Source organism: Pseudophryne corroboree, chromosome 8, assembly GCF_028390025.1.
Source record: "Pseudophryne corroboree isolate aPseCor3 chromosome 8, aPseCor3.hap2, whole genome shotgun sequence".
Classification (NCBI taxonomy): domain Eukaryota; kingdom Metazoa; phylum Chordata; class Amphibia; order Anura; family Myobatrachidae; genus Pseudophryne; species Pseudophryne corroboree.
In genome coordinates this window covers 489,453,766-489,470,499 of record NC_086451.1, presented here as the reverse complement: position 1 = coordinate 489,470,499, position 16,734 = coordinate 489,453,766, and the positions used below count along the sequence as shown (strand labels likewise).

The window sequence follows — 16,734 nt, the reverse complement described above, 5'->3', positions numbered from 1 at the left end:
TGACTATTATATGGTGTGTAGTGTATGTGCTGGCTGTGTTACATGTAGTTACAGTGTTACATAGTATAGATGTGACTATTATATGGTGTGTAGTGTATGTGCTGGCTGTGTTACATGTAGTTACAGTGTTACATAGTATAGATGTGACTATTATATGGTGTGTAGTGTATGTGCTGGCTGTGTTACATGTAGTTACAGTGTTACATAGTATAGATGTGACTATTATATGGTGTGTAGTGTATGTGCTGGCTGTGTTACATGTAGTTACAGTGTTATACAGGGATAGATGTGACTATTATATGGTGTGTAGTGTATGTACTGGCTGTGTTACATGTAGTTACAGTGTTACATAGTATAGATGTGACTATTATATGGTGTGTAGTGTATGTGCTGGCTGTGTTACATGTAGTTACAGTGTTACATAGTATAGATGTGACTATTATATGGTGTGTAGTGTATGTGCTGGCTGTGTTACATGTAGTTACAGTGTTACATAGTATAGATGTGACTATTATATGGTGTGTAGTGTATGTGCTGGCTGTGTTACATGTAGTTACAGTGTTACATAGTATAGATGTGACTATTATATGGTGTGTAGTGTATGTGCTGGCTGTGTTACATGTAGTTACAGTGTTACATAGTATAGATGTGACTATTATATGGTGTGTAGTGTATGTGCTGGCTGTGTTACATGTAGTTACAGTGTTACATGGGATAGATGTGACTATTATATGGTGTGTAGTGTATGTACTGGCTGTGTTACATGTAGTTACCGTGTTACATAGTATAGATGTGACTATTATATGGTGTGTAGTGTATGTGCTGGCTGTGTTACATGTAGTTACAGGGTTACATAGTATAGATGTGACTATTATATGGTGTGTAGTGTATGTGCTGGCTGTGTTACATGTAGTTACCGTGTTACATAGTATAGATGTGACTAGATTATGGTGTGTAGTGTATGTGCTGGCTGTGTTACATGTAGTTACAGTATTACATAGTATAGATGTGACTATTATGTGGTGTGTAGTGTATGTGCTGGCTGTGTTACATGTAGTTACAGTGTTACATAGTATAGATGTGACTATTATATGGTGTGTAGTGTATGTGCTGGCTGTGTTACATGTAGTTACAGTGTTACATAGTATAGATGTGACTATTATATGGTGTGTAGTGTATGTGCTGGCTGTGTTACATGTAGTTACAGTGTTACATAGTATAGATGTGACTATTATATGGTGTGTAGTGTATGTGCTGGCTGTGTTACATGTAGTTACAGTGTTACATAGGGATAGATGTGACTATTATATGGTGTGTAGTGTATGTGCTGGCTGTGTTACATGTAGTTACAGTGTTACATAGGGATAGATGTGACTATTATATGGTGTGTAGTGTATGTGCTGGCTGTGTCACATGTAGTTACAGTGTTACATAGTATAGATGTGACTATTATATGGTGTGTAGTGTATGTGCTGGCTGTGTTACATGTAGTTACAGTGTTACATAGTATAGATGTGACTATTATATGGTGTGTAGTGTATGTGCTGGCTGTGTTACATGTAGTTACAGTGTTACATTGTATAGATGTGACTATTATATGGTGTGTAGTGTATGTGCTGGCTGTGTTACATGTAGTTACCGTGTTACATAGTATAGATGTGACTATTATATGGTGTGTAGTGTATGTGCTGGCTGTGTTACATGTAGTTACAGTGTTACATAGTATAGATGTGACTATTATATGGTGTGTAGTGTATGTGCTGGCTGTGTTACATGTAGTTACAGTGTTACATAGGATAGATGTGACTATTATATGGTGTGTAGTGTATGTGCTGGCTGTGTTACATGTAGTTACAGTGTTACATAGTATAGATGTGACTATTATATGGTGTGTAGTGTATGTGCTGGCTGTGTTACATGTAGTTACAGTGTTATACAGGGATAGATGTGACTATTATATGGTGTGTAGTGTATGTACTGGCTGTGTTACATGTAGTTACAGTGTTACATAGTATAGATGTGACTATTATATGGTGTGTAGTGTATGTGCTGGCTGTGTTACATGTAGTTACAGTGTTACATAGTATAGATGTGACTATTATATGGTGTGTAGTGTATGTGCTGGCTGTGTTACATGTAGTTACAGTGTTATACAGGGATAGATGTGACTATTATATGGTGTGTAGTGTATGTACTGGCTGTGTTACATGTAGTTACAGTGTTACATAGTATAGATGTGACTATTATATGGTGTGTAGTGTATGTGCTGGCTGTGTTACATGTAGTTACAGTGTTACATAGTATAGATGTGACTATTATATGGTGTGTAGTGTATGTGCTGGCTGTGTTACATGTAGTTACAGTGTTACATAGTATAGATGTGACTATTATATGGTGTGTAGTGTATGTGCTGGCTGTGTTACATGTTGTTACAGTGTTACATAGTATAGATGTGACTATTATATGGTGTGTAGTGTATGTGCTGGCTGTGTTACATGTAGTTACAGTGTTACATAGTATAGATGTGACTATTATATGGTGTGTAGTGTATGTGCTGGCTGTGTTACATGTAGTTACAGTGTTACATAGTATAGATGTGACTATTATATGGTGTGTAGTGTATGTGCTGGCTGTGTTACATGTAGTTACAGTGTTACATAGTATAGATGTGACTATTATATGGTGTGTAGTGTATGTGCTGGCTGTGTTACATGTAGTTACAGTGTTATACAGGGATAGATGTGACTATTATATGGTGTGTAGTGTATGTACTGGCTGTGTTACATGTAGTTACAGTGTTACATAGTATAGATGTGACTATTATATGGTGTGTAGTGTATGTGCTGGCTGTGTTACATGTAGTTACAGTGTTACATAGTATAGATGTGACTATTATATGGTGTGTAGTGTATGTGCTGGCTGTGTTACATGTAGTTACAGTGTTACATAGTATAGATGTGACTATTATATGGTGTGTAGTGTATGTGCTGGCTGTGTTACATGTAGTTACAGTGTTACATAGTATAGATGTGACTATTATATGGTGTGTAGTGTATGTGCTGGCTGTGTTACATGTAGTTACAGTGTTACATAGTATAGATGTGACTATTATATGGTGTGTAGTGTATGTGCTGGCTGTGTTACATGTAGTTACAGTGTTACATGGGATAGATGTGACTATTATATGGTGTGTAGTGTATGTACTGGCTGTGTTACATGTAGTTACCGTGTTACATAGTATAGATGTGACTATTATATGGTGTGTAGTGTATGTGCTGGCTGTGTTACATGTAGTTACAGGGTTACATAGTATAGATGTGACTATTATATGGTGTGTAGTGTATGTGCTGGCTGTGTTACATGTAGTTACCGTGTTACATAGTATAGATGTGACTAGATTATGGTGTGTAGTGTATGTGCTGGCTGTGTTACATGTAGTTACAGTATTACATAGTATAGATGTGACTATTATGTGGTGTGTAGTGTATGTGCTGGCTGTGTTACATGTAGTTACAGTGTTACATAGTATAGATGTGACTATTATATGGTGTGTAGTGTATGTGCTGGCTGTGTTACATGTAGTTACAGTGTTCATAGTATAAATGTGACTATTATATGGTGTGTAGTGTATGTGCTGGCTGTGTCACATGTAGTTACAGTGTTACATAGTATAGATGTGACTATTATATGGTGTGTAGTGTATGTGCTGGCTGTGTTACATGTATTTACAGTGTTACATAGTATAGATGTGACTATTATATGGTGTGTAGTGTATGTGCTGGCTGTGTTACATGTAGTTACAGTGTTACATAGTATAGATGTGACTATTATATGGTGTGTAGTGTATGTGCTGGCTGTGTTACATGTAGTTACAGTGTTACATAGTATAGATGTGACTATTATATGGTGTGTAGTGTATGTGCTGGCTGTGTTACATGTAGTTACATTGTTACATAGTATAGATGTGACTATTATATGGGGTGTAGTGTATGTGCTGGCTGTGTTACATGTAGTTACAGTGTTATACAGGGATAGATGTGACTATTATATGGTGTGTAGTGTATGTACTGGCTGTGTTACATGTAGTTACAGTGTTACATAGTATAGATGTGACTATTATATGGTGTGTAGTGTATGTGCTGGCTGTGTTACATGTAGTTACAGTGTTACATAGTATAGATGTGACTATTATATGGTGTGTAGTGTATGTGCTGGCTGTGTTACATGTAGTTACAGTGTTACATAGTATAGATGTGACTATTATATGGTGTGTAATGTATGTGCTGGCTGTGTTACATGTAGTTACAGTGTTACATAGTATAGATGTGACTATTATATGGTGTGTAGTGTATGTGCTGGCTGTGTTACATGTAGTTACAGTGTTACATAGTATAGATGTGACTATTATATGGTGTGTAGTGTATGTGCTGGCTGTGTTACATGTAGTTACAGTGTTACATAGGGATAGATGTGACTATTATATGGTGTGTAGTGTATGTGCTGGCTGTGTTACATGTAGTTACAGTGTTATAGTATAGATGTGACTATTATATGGTGTGTAGTGTATGTGCTGGCTGTGTTACATGTAGTTACAGTGTTACATAGTATAGATGTGACTATTATATGGTGTGTAGTGTATGTGCTGGCTGTGTTACATGTAGTTACAGTGTTACATAGTATAGATGTGACTATTATATGGTGTGTAGTGTATGTGCTGGCTGTGTTACATGTAGTTACAGTGTTATAGTATAGATGTGACTATTATATGGTGTGTAGTGTATGTGCTGGCTGTGTTACATGTAGTTACAGTGTTACATAGTATAGATGTGACTATTATATGGTGTGTAGTGTATGTGCTGGCTGTGTTACATGTAGTTACAGTGTTCATAGTATAAATGTGACTATTATATGGTGTGTAGTGTATGTGCTGGCTGTGTCACATGTAGTTACAGTGTTACATAGTATAGATGTGACTATTATATGGTGTGTAGTGTATGTGCTGGCTGTGTTACATGTAGTTACAGTGTTACATAGTATAGATGTGACTATTATATGGTGTGTAGTGTATGTGCTGGCTGTGTTACATGTAGTTACAGTGTTACATAGTATAGATGTGACTATTATATGGTGTGTAGTGTATGTGCTGGCTGTGTTACATGTAGTTACAGTGTTACATAGTATAGATGTGACTATTATATGGTGTGTAGTATATGTGCTGGCTGTGTTACATGTAGTTACAGTGTTACATAGTATAGATGTGACTATTATATGGTGTGTAGTGTATGTGCTGGCTGTGTTACATGTAGTTACAGTGTTATACAGGGATAGATGTGACTATTATATGGTGTGTAGTGTATGTACTGGCTGTGTTACATGTAGTTACAGTGTTACATAGTATAGATGTGACTATTATATGGTGTGTAGTGTATGTGCTGGCTGTGTTACATGTAGTTACAGTGTTACATAGTATAGATGTGACTATTATATGGTGTGTAGTGTATGTGCTGGCTGTGTTACATGTAGTTACAGTGTTACATAGTATAGATGTGACTATTATATGGTGTGTAGTGTATGTGCTGGCTGTGTTACATGTAGTTACAGTGTTACATAGTATAGATGTGACTATTATATGGTGTGTAGTGTATGTGCTGGCTGTGTTACATGTAGTTACCGTGTTACATAGTATAGATGTGACTAGATTATGGTGTGTAGTGTATGTGCTGGCTGTGTTACATGTAGTTACAGTATTACATAGTATAGATGTGACTATTATGTGGTGTGTAGTGTATGTGCTGGCTGTGTTACATGTAGTTACAGTGTTACATAGTATAGATGTGACTATTATATGGTGTGTAGTGTATGTGCTGGCTGTGTTACATGTAGTTACAGTGTTCATAGTATAAATGTGACTATTATATGGTGTGTAGTGTATGTGCTGGCTGTGTCACATGTAGTTACAGTGTTACATAGTATAGATGTGACTATTATATGGTGTGTAGTGTATGTGCTGGCTGTGTTACATGTAGTTACAGTGTTACATAGTATAGATGTGACTATTATATGGTGTGTAGTGTATGTGCTGGCTGTGTTACATGTAGTTACAGTGTTACATAGTATAGATGTGACTATTATATGGTGTGTAGTGTATGTGCTGGCTGTGTTACATGTAGTTACAGTGTTACATAGTATAGATGTGACTATTATATGGTGTGTAGTGTATGTGCTGGCTGTGTTACATGTAGTTACAGTGTTACATAGTATAGATGTGACTATTATATGGGGTGTAGTGTATGTGCTGGCTGTGTTACATGTAGTTACAGTGTTATACAGGGATAGATGTGACTATTATATGGTGTGTAGTGTATGTACTGGCTGTGTTACATGTAGTTACAGTGTTACATAGTATAGATGTGACTATTATATGGTGTGTAGTGTATGTGCTGGCTGTGTTACATGTAGTTACAGTGTTACATAGTATAGATGTGACTATTATATGGTGTGTAGTGTATGTGCTGGCTGTGTTACATGTAGTTACAGTGTTACATAGTATAGATGTGACTATTATATGGTGTGTAATGTATGTGCTGGCTGTGTTACATGTAGTTACAGTGTTACATAGTATAGATGTGACTATTATATGGTGTGTAGTGTATGTGCTGGCTGTGTTACATGTAGTTACAGTGTTACATAGTATAGATGTGACTATTATATGGTGTGTAGTGTATGTGCTGGCTGTGTTACATGTAGTTACAGTGTTACATAGGGATAGATGTGACTATTATATGGTGTGTAGTGTATGTGCTGGCTGTGTTACATGTAGTTACAGTGTTATAGTATAGATGTGACTATTATATGGTGTGTAGTGTATGTGCTGGCTGTGTTACATGTAGTTACAGTGTTACATAGTATAGATGTGACTATTATATGGTGTGTAGTGTATGTGCTGGCTGTGTTACATGTAGTTACAGTGTTATAGTATAGATGTGACTATTATATGGTGTGTAGTGTATGTGCTGGCTGTGTTACATGTAGTTACAGTGTTACATAGTATAGATGTGACTATTATATGGTGTGTAGTGTATGTGCTGGCTGTGTTACATGTAGTTACAGTGTTCATAGTATAAATGTGACTATTATATGGTGTGTAGTGTATGTGCTGGCTGTGTCACATGTAGTTACAGTGTTACATAGTATAGATGTGACTATTATATGGTGTGTAGTGTATGTGCTGGCTGTGTTACATGTAGTTACAGTGTTACATAGTATAGATGTGACTATTATATGGTGTGTAGTGTATGTGCTGGCTGTGTTACATGTAGTTACAGTGTTACATAGTATAGATGTGACTATTATATGGTGTGTAGTGTATGTGCTGGCTGTGTTACATGTAGTTACAGTGTTACATAGTATAGATGTGACTATTATATGGTGTGTAGTGTATGTGCTGGCTGTGTTACATGTAGTTACAGTGTTACATAGTATAGATGTGACTATTATATGGTGTGTAGTGTATGTGCTGGCTGTGTTACATGTAGTTACAGTGTTATACAGGGATAGATGTGACTATTATATGGTGTGTAGTGTATGTACTGGCTGTGTTACATGTAGTTACAGTGTTACATAGTATAGATGTGACTATTATATGGTGTGTAGTGTATGTGCTGGCTGTGTTACATGTAGTTACAGTGTTACATAGTATAGATGTGACTATTATATGGTGTGTAGTGTATGTGCTGGCTGTGTTACATGTAGTTACAGTGTTACATAGTATAGATGTGACTATTATATGGTGTGTAGTGTATGTGCTGGCTGTGTTACATGTAGTTACAGTGTTACATAGTATAGATGTGACTATTATATGGTGTGTAGTGTATGTGCTGGCTGTGTTACATGTAGTTACAGTGTTACATAGTATAGATGTGACTATTATATGGTGTGTAGTGTATGTGCTGGCTGTGTTACATGTAGTTACAGTGTTACATGGGATAGATGTGACTATTATATGGTGTGTAGTGTATGTACTGGCTGTGTTACATGTAGTTACCGTGTTACATAGTATAGATGTGACTATTATATGGTGTGTAGTGTATGTGCTGGCTGTGTTACATGTAGTTACAGGGTTACATAGTATAGATGTGACTATTATATGGTGTGTAGTGTATGTGCTGGCTGTGTTACATGTAGTTACCGTGTTACATAGTATAGATGTGACTAGATTATGGTGTGTAGTGTATGTGCTGGCTGTGTTACATGTAGTTACAGTATTACATAGTATAGATGTGACTATTATGTGGTGTGTAGTGTATGTGCTGGCTGTGTTACATGTAGTTACAGTGTTACATAGTATAGATGTGACTATTATATGGTGTGTAGTGTATGTGCTGGCTGTGTTACATGTAGTTACAGTGTTACATAGTATAGATGTGACTATTATATGGTGTGTAGTGTATGTGCTGGCTGTGTTACATGTAGTTACAGTGTTACATAGTATAGATGTGACTATTATATGGTGTGTAGTGTATGTGCTGGCTGTGTTACATGTAGTTACAGTGTTACATAGTATAGATGTGACTATTATATGGTGTGTAGTGTATGTGCTGGCTGTGTTACATGTAGTTACCGTGTTACATAGTATAGATGTGACTAGATTATGGTGTGTAGTGTATGTGCTGGCTGTGTTACATGTAGTTACAGTGTTACATGGTATAGATGTGACTATTATATGGTGTGTAGTGTATGTGCTGGCTGTGTTACATGTAGTTACAGTGTTGCATAGTATAGATGTGACTATTATATAGTGTGTAGTGTATGTGCTGGCTGTGTTACATGTAGTTACAGTGTTACATAGTATAGATGTGACTATTATATGGTGTGTAGTGTATGTGCTGGCTGTGTTACATGTAGTTACAGTGTTACATAGTATAGATGTGACTATTATATGGGGTGTAGTGTATGTGCTGGCTGTGTTACATGTAGTTACAGTGTTACATAGTATAGATGTGACTATTATATGGTGTGTAGTGTATGTGCTGGCTGTGTTACATGTAGTTACAGTGTTACATAGTATAGATGTGACTATTATATGGTGTGTAGTGTATGTGCTGGCTGTGTTACATGTAGTTACAGTGTTACATAGTATAGATGTGACTATTATATGGTGTGTAGTGTATGTGCTGGCTGTGTTACATGTAGTTACAGTGTTACATAGTATAGATGTGACTATTATATGGTGTGTAGTGTATGTGCTGGCTGTGTTACATGTAGTTACAGTGTTACATAGGGATAGATGTGACTATTATATGGTGTGTAGTGTATGTGCTGGCTGTGTTACATGTAGTTACAGTGTTATAGTATAGATGTGACTATTATATGGTGTGTAGTGTATGTGCTGGCTGTGTTACATGTAGTTACAGTGTTACATAGTATAGATGTGACTATTATATGGTGTGTAGTGTATGTGCTGGCTGTGTTACATGTAGTTACAGTGTTATAGTATAGATGTGACTATTATATGGTGTGTAGTGTATGTGCTGGCTGTGTTACATGTAGTTACAGTGTTACATAGTATAGATGTGACTATTATATGGTGTGTAGTGTATGTGCTGGCTGTGTTACATGTAGTTACAGTGTTCATAGTATAAATGTGACTATTATATGGTGTGTAGTGTATGTGCTGGCTGTGTCACATGTAGTTACAGTGTTACATAGTATAGATGTGACTATTATATGGTGTGTAGTGTATGTGCTGGCTGTGTTACATGTAGTTACAGTGTTACATAGTATAGATGTGACTATTATATGGTGTGTAGTGTATGTGCTGGCTGTGTTACATGTAGTTACAGTGTTACATAGTATAGATGTGACTATTATATGGTGTGTAGTGTATGTGCTGGCTGTGTTACATGTAGTTACAGTGTTACATAGTATAGATGTGACTATTATATGGTGTGTAGTGTATGTGCTGGCTGTGTTACATGTAGTTACAGTGTTACATAGTATAGATGTGACTATTATATGGTGTGTAGTGTATGTGCTGGCTGTGTTACATGTAGTTACAGTGTTATACAGGGATAGATGTGACTATTATATGGTGTGTAGTGTATGTACTGGCTGTGTTACATGTAGTTACAGTGTTACATAGTATAGATGTGACTATTATATGGTGTGTAGTGTATGTGCTGGCTGTGTTACATGTAGTTACAGTGTTACATAGTATAGATGTGACTATTATATGGTGTGTAGTGTATGTGCTGGCTGTGTTACATGTAGTTACAGTGTTACATAGTATAGATGTGACTATTATATGGTGTGTAGTGTATGTGCTGGCTGTGTTACATGTAGTTACAGTGTTACATAGTATAGATGTGACTATTATATGGTGTGTAGTGTATGTGCTGGCTGTGTTACATGTAGTTACAGTGTTACATAGTATAGATGTGACTATTATATGGTGTGTAGTGTATGTGCTGGCTGTGTTACATGTAGTTACAGTGTTACATGGGATAGATGTGACTATTATATGGTGTGTAGTGTATGTACTGGCTGTGTTACATGTAGTTACCGTGTTACATAGTATAGATGTGACTATTATATGGTGTGTAGTGTATGTGCTGGCTGTGTTACATGTAGTTACAGGGTTACATAGTATAGATGTGACTATTATATGGTGTGTAGTGTATGTGCTGGCTGTGTTACATGTAGTTACCGTGTTACATAGTATAGATGTGACTAGATTATGGTGTGTAGTGTATGTGCTGGCTGTGTTACATGTAGTTACAGTATTACATAGTATAGATGTGACTATTATGTGGTGTGTAGTGTATGTGCTGGCTGTGTTACATGTAGTTACAGTGTTACATAGTATAGATGTGACTATTATATGGTGTGTAGTGTATGTGCTGGCTGTGTTACATGTAGTTACAGTGTTACATAGTATAGATGTGACTATTATATGGTGTGTAGTGTATGTGCTGGCTGTGTTACATGTAGTTACAGTGTTACATAGTATAGATGTGACTATTATATGGTGTGTAGTGTATGTGCTGGCTGTGTTACATGTAGTTACAGTGTTACATAGTATAGATGTGACTATTATATGGTGTGTAGTGTATGTGCTGGCTGTGTTACATGTAGTTACCGTGTTACATAGTATAGATGTGACTAGATTATGGTGTGTAGTGTATGTGCTGGCTGTGTTACATGTAGTTACAGTGTTACATGGTATAGATGTGACTATTATATGGTGTGTAGTGTATGTGCTGGCTGTGTTACATGTAGTTACAGTGTTGCATAGTATAGATGTGACTATTATATAGTGTGTAGTGTATGTGCTGGCTGTGTTACATGTAGTTACAGTGTTACATAGTATAGATGTGACTATTATATGGTGTGTAGTGTATGTGCTGGCTGTGTTACATGTAGTTACAGTGTTACATAGTATAGATGTGACTATTATATGGTGTGTAGTGTATGTGCTGGCTGTGTTACATGTAGTTACAGTGTTACATAGTATAGATGTGACTATTATATGGTGTGTAGTGTATGTGCTGGCTGTGTTACATGTAGTTACAGTGTTACATAGTATAGATGTGACTATTATATGGTGTGTAGTGTATGTGCTGGCTGTGTTACATGTAGTTACAGTGTTACATAGTATAGATGTGACTATTATATGGTGTGTAGTGTATGTGCTGGCTGTGTTACATGTAGTTACAGTGTTACATAGTATAGATGTGACTATTATATGGTGTGTAGTGTATGTGCTGGCTGTGTTACATGTAGTTACAGTGTTATACAGGGATAGATGTGACTATTATATGGTGTGTAGTGTATGTGCTGGCTGTGTTACATGTAGTTACAGTGTTATACAGGGATAGATGTGACTATTATATGGGGTGTAGTGTATGTGCTGGCTGTGTTACATGCAGTTACAGTGTTACATAGGGATATATATTACGCTGTGTGTGGCAGTATAGTAACAGCTGTGGAATTATATATAATGTGATAGATTAGCGCTGTCCTGTGATGATATCACTACAGTACCCGCCCCTGTATGTACAGTACAGCGTGTTTGTGTCCCAGGAGCAGTGAGTAACATACTGTACTGAGTGCACGCCTCCCTTACTGTGTACACACGTGGAGACACAACGCTGCCTCCCACCTCTCCTGCCTCCTGCACCGGCTCTGTGTATATCACACTGTATGGCAGAATAGTAACAGACACATGTGCTAATGACTATGTGCTGGCTGTGTTACATGTAGTTACCGTGTTACATAGTATAGATGTGACTATTATATGGTGTGTAGTGTATGTGCTGGCTGTATTACATGTAGTTACAGTGTTACATAGTATAGATGTGACTATTATATGGTGTGTAGTGTATGTGCTGGCTGTGTTACATGTAGTTACAGTGTTATAGTATAGATGTGACTATTATATGGTGTGTAGTGTATGTGCTGGCTGTGTTACATGTAGTTACAGTGTTACATAGTATAGATGTGACTATTATATGGTGTGTAGTGTATGTGCTGGCTGTGTTACATGTAGTTACAGTGTTACATAGGGATAGATGTGACTATTATATGGTGTGTAGTGTATGTGCTGGCTGTGTTACATGTAGTTACCGTGTTACATAGTATAGATGTGACTATTATATGGTGTGTAGTGTATGTGCTGGCTGTGTTACATGTAGTTACAGTGTTACATAGGATAGATGTGACTATTATATGGTGTGTAGTGTATGTGCTGGCTGTGTTACATGTAGTTACAGTGTTACATAGTATAGATGTGACTATTATATGGTGTGTAGTGTATGTGCTGGCTGTGTTACATGTAGTTACAGTGTTACATGGTATAGATGTGACTATTATATGGTGTGTAGTGTATGTGCTGGCTGTGTTACATGTAGTTACAGTGTTACATAGTATAGATGTGACTATTATATGGTGTGTAGTGTATGTGCTGGCTGTGTTACATGTAGTTACAGTGTTACATAGTATAGATGTGACTATTATATGGTGTGTAGTGTATGTGCTGGCTGTGTTACATGTAGTTACAGTGTTACATAGTATAGATGTGACTATTATATGGTGTGTAGTGTATGTGCTGGCTGTGTTACATGTAGTTACAGTGTTACATAGTATAGATGTGACTATTATATGGTGTGTAGTGTATGTGCTGGCTGTGTTACATGTAGTTACAGTGTTACATAGTATAGATGTGACTATTATATGGTGTGTAGTGTATGTGCTGGCTGTGTTACATGTAGTTACAGTGTTATAGTATAGATGTGACTATTATATGGTGTGTAATGTATGTGCTGGCTGTGTTACATGTAGTTACAGTGTTACATAGTATAGATGTGACTATTATATGGTGTGTAGTGTATGTGCTGGCTGTGTTACATGTAGTTACAGTGTTACATAGTATAGATGTGACTATTATGTGGTGTGTAGTGTATGTGCTGGCTGTGTTACATGTAGTTACAGTGTTACATAGGGATAGATGTGACTATTATATGGTGTGTAGTGTATGTACTGGCAGTGTTACATGTAGTTACAGTGTTACATAGTATAGATGTGACTATTATATGGTGTATAGTGTATGTGCTGGCTGTGTTACATGTAGTTACAGTGTTACATAGTATAGATGTGACTATTATGTGGTGTGTAGTGTATGTGCTGGCTGTGTTACATGTAGTTACAGTGTTACATAGTATAGATGTGACTATTATATGGTGTGTAGTGTATGTACTGGCTGTGTTACATGTAGTTACAGTGTTACATTGTATAGATGTGACTATTATATGGTGTGTAGTGTATGTGCTGGCTGTGTTACATGTAGTTACAGTGTTACATTGTATAGATGTGACTATTATATGGTGTGTAGTGTATGTGCTGGCTGTGTTACATGTAGTTACAGTGTTACATAGTATAGATGTGACTATTATATGGTGTGTAGTGTATGTGCTGGCTGTGTTACATGTAGTTACAGTGTTACATGGTATAGATGTGACTATTATATGGTGTGTAGTGTATGTGCTGGCTGTGTTACATGTAGTTACAGTGTTACATAGGGATAGATGTGACTATTATATGGTGTGTAGTGTATGTACTGGCTGTGTTACATGTAGTTACAGTGTTACATAGTATAGATGTGACTATTATATGGTGTATAGTGTATGTGCTGGCTGTGTTACATGTAGTTACAGTGTTACATAGTATAGATGTGACTATTATGTGGTGTGTAGTGTATGTGCTGGCTGTGTTACATGTAGTTACCGTGTTACATGGGATAGATGTGACTATTATATGGTGTGTAGTGTATGTGCTGGCTGTGTTACATGTAGTTACCGTGTTACATGGGATAGATGTGACTATTATATGGGGTGTAATGTATGTGCTGGCTGTGTTACATGAAGTTACAGTGTTACATAGTATAGATGTGACTATTATATGGTGTGTAGTGTATGTACTGGCTGTGTTACATGTAGTTACAGTGTTACATTGTATAGATGTGACTAGTATATGGTGTGTAGTGTATGTGCTGGCTGTGTTACATGTAGTTACCGTGTTACATAGTATAGATGTGACTAGATTATGGTGTGTAGTGTATGTACTGGCTGTGTTACATGTAGTTACAGTGTTACATAGGGATAGATGTGACTATTATATGGTGTATAGTGTATGTGCTGGCTGTGTTACATGTAGTTACAGTGTTACATAGTATAGATGTGACTATTATATGGTGTGTAGTGTATGTGCTGGCTGTGTTACATGTAGTTACAGTGTTACATAGTATAGATGTGACTATTATATGGTGTGTAGTGTATGTGCTGGCTGTGTTACATGTAGTTACAGTATTACATAGTATAGATGTGACTATTATATGGTGTGTAGTGTATGTGCTGGCTGTGTTACATGTAGTTACAGTGTTACATAGTATAGATGTGACTATTATATGGTGTGTAGTGTATGTGCTGGCTGTGTTACATGTAGTTACAGTGTTATACAGGGATAGATGTGACTATTATATGGTGTGTAGTGTATGTGCTGGCTGTGTTACATGTAGTTACAGTGTTACATAGTATAGATGTGACTATTATATGGTGTATAATGTATGTGCTGGCTGTGTTACATGTAGTTACAGTGTTACATAGTATAGATGTGACTATTATATGGTGTGTAGTGTATGTGCTGGCTGTGTTACATGTAGTTACAGTGTGACATAGTATAGATGTGACTATTATATGGTGTGTAGTGTATGTGCTGGCTGTGTTACATGTAGTTACAGTGTTACATAGTATAGATGTGACTATTATATGGTGTGTAGTGTATGTGCTGGCTGTGTTACATGTAGTTACAGTGTTACATAGGGATAGATGTGACTATTATATGGTGTGTAGTGTATGTGCTGGCTGTGTTACATGTAGTTACAGTGTTACATAGTATAGATGTGACTATTATGTGGTGTGTAGTGTATGTGCTGGCTGTGTTACATGTAGTTACAGTGTTACATAGTATAGATGTGACTATTATATGGTGTGTAATGTATGTACTGGCTGATACAATGTTCCTGTCTCCGGTGTGTAATCTGCATGTGTTCCAGGTGGCTGCAGCTGATATTCCCGGTGTTGGATAATGATGATAATACTGTGTGTGAGTTTTGCAGATGTCTTACCTGTCATCCGTCTCTCTCCTCTGTCTGGTCTGTCTGCCTTCTCTCCGTGTGTCCCGCACACCTCCTCAGTTCCAGCCCATAGTCTCTCCCGTCGGTCCCTGTGTGTCCTGCACACCTCCAGGTTGTGGCCCCTCCTCAGTTCCAGCCCACGGTCCCTCCCCTCTGTGTATCTCTGTCTCGTGTAATGGATTTATCATATGAATGGTATTAGGTACCGTACTCCTGTAAGCACACGGTATATGGTATATCTGGCTTATTCTCACATTGACACCTAGTGCTGATTCTTTTTTCATCTCCTTGCGGGGAATAGGCTACAGAGCCACAGTTAATACAGTCAATCTATGCTGTTTTATAATCCTCATTGCTGCAATATACAGTACCTTGATTTAATCATGTGTACCACTCTATACTCTAACATATGCTCCCATATATACAGGGACTGGGTGCTGAGAGTCACAGCACAGTAATAACCTCATGTGGGTATAGTACAGGCTGAGCGCTGCAGTCACTGGGTATACCTGCTCCCTGTTACAGGGACTGGGTGCTGAGATTCACAGCACTGTAATAACCTCATGTGGGTATAGTACGGGCTGAGCGCTGCAGTCACTGGGTATACCTGCTCCATGTTACAGGGACTGGGTGCTGAGAGTCACAGCACAGTAATAACCTCATGTGGGTATAGTACGGGCTGAGCGCTGCAGTCACTGGGTATACCTGCTCCATGTTACAGGGACTGGGTGCTGAGAGTCACAGCACAGTAATAACCTCATGTGGGTATAGTACGGGCTGAGCGCTGCAGTCACTGGGTATACCTGCTCCCTGTTACAGGGACTGGGTGCTGAGAGTCACAGCACAGTAATAACCTCATGTGGGTATAGTACAGGCTGAGCGCTGCAGTCACTGGGTATACCTGCTCCCTGTTACAGGGACTGGGTGCTGAGAGTCACAGCACAGTAATAACCTCATGTGGGTATAGTACGGGCTGAGCGCTGCAGTCACTGGGTATACCTGCTCCCTGTTACAGGGACTGCGTGCTGAGAGTCACAGCACAGTAA

The 16,734-nt window shown here is 37.7% G+C and overlaps 2 protein-coding genes across 3 annotated transcripts in view; one reads left to right on the top strand and one right to left on the bottom strand.

Annotated features, from left to right (window-relative positions):
• The window catches only part of LOC134949688 (uncharacterized), a 75,031-nt gene extending 59,249 nt beyond the window's left edge, over positions 1 to 15,782 (bottom strand). For both annotated transcript variants that reach the window (XM_063938444.1, XM_063938443.1), the window contains exon 1: positions 15,680 to 15,782. The gene's annotated coding sequence lies outside the window, so the exon portion shown is untranslated. The remainder of the gene's footprint in view (positions 1 to 15,679) is intronic.
• LOC134949690 (uncharacterized) overlaps positions 1 to 16,734 on the top strand; it is a 181,469-nt gene that overhangs the window by 47,035 nt on the left and 117,700 nt on the right. The window lies entirely within an intron of this gene.